General features: G+C 35.0%; 1 non-coding gene across 1 annotated transcript; it reads right to left on the reverse strand.

Moving 5' to 3' along the window:
* Positions 1 to 3097: 3097 nt before the first annotated feature.
* Positions 3098 to 3204, reverse strand: LOC111727689. The gene has a single exon (XR_002775174.1). It is a non-coding gene; the product is annotated as a U6 spliceosomal RNA (small nuclear RNA).
* Positions 3205 to 4679: the final 1475 nt, after the last annotated feature.

Raw genomic sequence — 4679 nt, forward strand, 5'->3', positions numbered from 1 at the left:
GTTTCAATTTTTTACATGTTGTTATCTAGTTCCCCCAGCAACATTTATTGAATAGGGATTCTTTGTCCCACTGAATGTTCTTGTTTGGTTTATCAAAGATCTGGTAGCTGTAAGATTTTAGTTTCATCTCCTGGTTTCCTATTTGGTTCTAGATGTCAATGTCTCTATTTTTGTGCCAATACCATGCTGTTTTGATCACTACTGCCTTGTTGTACAACCTAAAGTTTGGCAGGCTAATGCCCCTGACATTGTTTTTATTACTAAGAATTGCCTTAGCTATATGGTTTTTTTTCTGGTTCCCAACAAAAAGAATTGTTTTTTCCAAATCTTAAAAGTATGATGGTGGCATTTTAATAGAGATTGCATTGAATCTGTAGATTGCTTTGGGAAGTATAGACATTTTAACAGTGTTGATTCTTACCAGCCATGAGCATGATATGTTCTTCCATTTGTTAATATCTTCTGCTATTTCTTTTCTTAGGGTTTAATAATTTTTTTATAGAGCTCCTTCACCTCTTTTATTAGGTATATTCCTAGGTATTTTATTTTCTTTGAAGCTACTGAGAAGGGAATTAGGTCCTTGATTAGCTTCTCATCTAGGCTGTTATTGGCATATACCAATACTACTGGTTTGTGGACATTGATTTTATATCCTGAGACATTACTGTATTTTTTGATCACTTCTAGGAGTCTTATGGTTGAGTCTTTGGGGTTCTCTAATTATAAGATCATATCATCAGCAAAGGAAGAGTTTAACATCCTCAGCCCCCATTTGGATGCCCTTTGTTACCTTCTCTTACCTGATTGTATTGGCTAGAACTTCCAGCACTATATTGAATAATAGTGGTAATAGAGGACAACCTTGTTTCATTCTAGTTCTGAGTAGAAAAGCTTTCAGTTTTATTCCATTCAGGTAAATATTACCCGTGAGTTTGTCATAGATGGCGTTGATCAGTTTAAGAAATGTGCTACCTATGCCTATACTCTTCAGTGTTCTAATTAGAAAAGGATGCTGGTTTTATCAAATGCTTTTTCTGCATCTATTGGGAGGATCATATGGTCTTTGTTTTTGCTTCTTTTGTTACAGTGAATAACGTTTATGGACTTGCATATATTAAACCAGTCTTGCATCCATGGGATGAAACCTACTTGATTATGATGTATGACTTTTTTGATGATAAACTATAATCTATTGGCTAGAATTTTGTTGAGAATTTTTGCATCTATATTCATTAGTGAAATTGGTCTGAAGTTTTCCTCTTTAGTTGGGTCTTTTCCTGGTTTTGGTATCAGGATGATGGTTGCTTCATAGGATGTGTTGGAGAAGATTCATTCCCTTTCAATTTTTGGAATTATTTCTGCAGTATGGCTCTTCTTTGAAGGTTTGGTGGAATTCTGGTGTGAAGCCATCTGGACCAGGACTTTTGTTGTTGTTGTTGTTGTTGGGAGATTATTTTTTATCATTTCTTTGATCTCAGTTATTGAAATTGGTCTGTTTAGGAGATCTGTTTCTCCTTGATCAAGTCTAGGGAGAGGGTGTGATTCCAAGTATTGATCCATTTCCTCCACATTGTCTAATTTCTGGGCATAGAGTTTCTTATAGTTTTCAGAGATAATCTCTTGTATCTCTGTGGCTTCTGTTGTTATTTCCTTTTTATCATTTCTGATTGAGGTTATTAGAGCTTTTACTTTTCTATTTCTAGTTGATCTGCCCAAAGGTTTAATTATTTTATTTACTTTTTCAAAAAACAAAATTTTGGTTTTGTTAATTTTCTGGATAATTTGTTGTTTTCAATTTCATCAATCTCTGATTTAATTTTGGCTATTTCTTTTCCTCTGCTGAGTTTAGGCTTAGATTGTTCTTTTTTTTTTCCAATTCTGTAAGATGGTTTTTGAGTGTGCTGATGTGTTTACTTTCTGTTTTTCAAAGGTAAGCATCTAAGCACAATAAATTTTCCTCTCAGGACTGCTTTTGCTATATCCCACAGGTTTTGGTAACGTGTCTTCATTGTTGTTATGTTTGAGGAAATTAAAATTTTCCTCTTTTATCTCTTCCTGAGCTTAACTATGATTCAGCATATGATTGTTTGGTTTCCAAGACTTTATGTGGAGATGAACATTTATGTTGGAGTTGAGCTTCACCTTTATAGACTTGTGGTCTGAGAAGAGACATGGTACAACTTCTATTCCTTTAGTTTTTCTGAGGTTTGATTTGTATTATACAATGTGATCTACTTTGGAGTATGTGCCATGATCTGACAAGAAAAAAGTATATTCTTTTGCTCTGGTGTGGTGTGTTCTGTATATGTCTATCAATCCCATTTGTTCTAGGGTCACATTTAAGTCTTTTGTATCCTTGTTTAGTTTCTGTTTAGAGGATCTGTCTTGTTCTGTCAGAAGGGTGTTAAAATCACCAACTATTATGGTGTAATTGATATATTTCTCAGATCCCTCAGGTCTGTTTCATAAATTTGGGAGCATTTAAGTTAGGTGCATAAATGTTTAAAATTGAAATGTCTTCTTGTTGTATTGTTCCTTTGACCAGTATAAAATGTCCATCTTTGTCTTTCTTAACTAAAGTTGCTTTGAATCCACTTGTATCTGAGAATAAGATTGCAACCCCTCCTTTCTTGTGATTTCCATTTGCTTTTAATACTGTTTTCCATCCCTGAACTCTGAGTCTTAATTTGTCCTTCAGGGCTAGGCATGTCTCCTGGAGACAGCATATGGATAGTTTGTGTTTTTTTAACCAATCAGCTAGCCTATGTCTCTTCAGTGGTGAATTCAATCCATTGACATTTATTGAGAGTATTGATAAGTGTGGTGGAATTATATTCATCTTATTATGCGATAGTCTGTTGTGTAGTTTTATCCTTTGTGCCATTGTGGAAGCTAAGCTCTGGCCTTGCCTTCTAGGTGTTTACTTTGGTGGTGGTCCATTGTAGTATTTAGTATTAAGAATAGGTCTAAGTATTTCCTGTAGAATTAGTCTTATTGTGGAGAAATTCCTCAGTGCTTGATTATCTGCAAAAGATTTGATTTCTCCATCCCTTTGAAGCTAAGTTTAGCAGAATAAAGGATTCTGGACTGAAAACTAAATAATATGGAATGCCTCATGAATTTGTGTGTCATCCTTGTGCAGGGGCCATGCTAATCTTCTGTGTATCATTCCAATTTTAGTATATATACTGCTGAAATGAGCACAGAAAAGTTTTTTTTAATTTTAAAAATCTTGTTATGAAAATGATTATGCATACCAAAAATTAAGACCAAACCTAGATTTAATAACTATTAATAACCTATCACAATGTGTCCATGTCTTTTTAACTGAAGGATTAAAGTAAATTACAAAAGTGGGCAGAAAAAATGATGAGTTAGGTTTCTCCAGTGAACATTTCCCCCACAGAAGCATCAATTTAAACTATACATGAATAAAAAAAATACTTTCACAATAACTATGGAAACCAAGTAAGAGATCACAGTACCAGGTTGTAGTGCAATAATAAGAAAAGACAGTTTTCCATGACTCGCATTATTCCTCCTTTAATCCCAGGCTGTACAGCATGGAGAGATACTGTCTGCTTAGGGTAAAGATAGGGAAGTGAGCAAGACTTTACACTGGACTCAAACCCCAGGCCTACTACAGTGAACTCAGTATCAGGCAGGCTCCCATGGCTACAGATGCCAGCCTGATACTGTAGACTGAGTACTCATACCTAATCTGGGGCCAGGCAAAAACCTTTAAGCCACAGGCTTTGGCTTAAAGTGGAACTTGACCTTTGCCCCATACCACCACTAGACTGACTTAAGTGGCACCAAATTCCAAATAACCCTAAAAGCTAAATAGGCCTCAGTGGTTCCAGGCTGCCTGCATCAGACCCAGGCTTCAGGTGTTCTCCAGCACTATGTCAGCCTCAACAGCCCTGGGCTTCAGGCAGACCCCAGTACTGCTCCACCTTTAGTAGCCCCAAGCTTTGAAATTAAGAAGGTTTCACAGAATCTCTGGATGGGCTGACTATTGAAGGACTTTCCTAGACAAAGCCAATCTGTGAAGACTGGAATAAGTACCCATTTCTTCTAATGTGCAAATGTTGATTCACAGCACCAAGAATCAAAGCAATCAAAGAAATGCGACATAATCAAAAGGACAAAATAAAATGCCAGTGATCAACTCTAAAGAATTGGAGATATATGAACTGTTTGCCATAAAATTTAAAATATCTGTTTCAAAGAAGTTCAGTGAACTTTAAGAAAAATAGAAAGAAGTCAATGAAATGAGAAAAATAAGTGACCAAAGTGAGATATTTAATAGAAAACTTGAAATTATTATTTTAAATACCAAAGATATCTTGGAGGTAAAAAATAAAAAATATAATACAGAGCATTAACAGCAGAATTGATTAAGAAGAAGAAAGAATCCATGAACTCAAAGGCAGAATATTTGAAAGTACATAGAGAAGAAAAAATACTGAAAAAAAAAGAAAGCTTTACAGGATTTATGAAACAACATCAAACAAGGAAATATTCAAGTTAAAGGAGTTTAAGAAGGAGCAAAGAAAGATAAAACTTAGGGAACCTATTTAAAGAAATAGTAGCATAAAACTTTCAAAACCTGGAGAAATATGTAAATATCCAAGCACAAGAAAGTCAAGGCCTCCAATCAGATTGATCCAAACAAG

Source organism: Otolemur garnettii, unplaced genomic scaffold (assembly GCF_000181295.1).
Source record: "Otolemur garnettii isolate 467f Iridium unplaced genomic scaffold, OtoGar3 scaffold00118, whole genome shotgun sequence".
Lineage (NCBI taxonomy): Eukaryota > Metazoa > Chordata > Mammalia > Primates > Galagidae > Otolemur > Otolemur garnettii.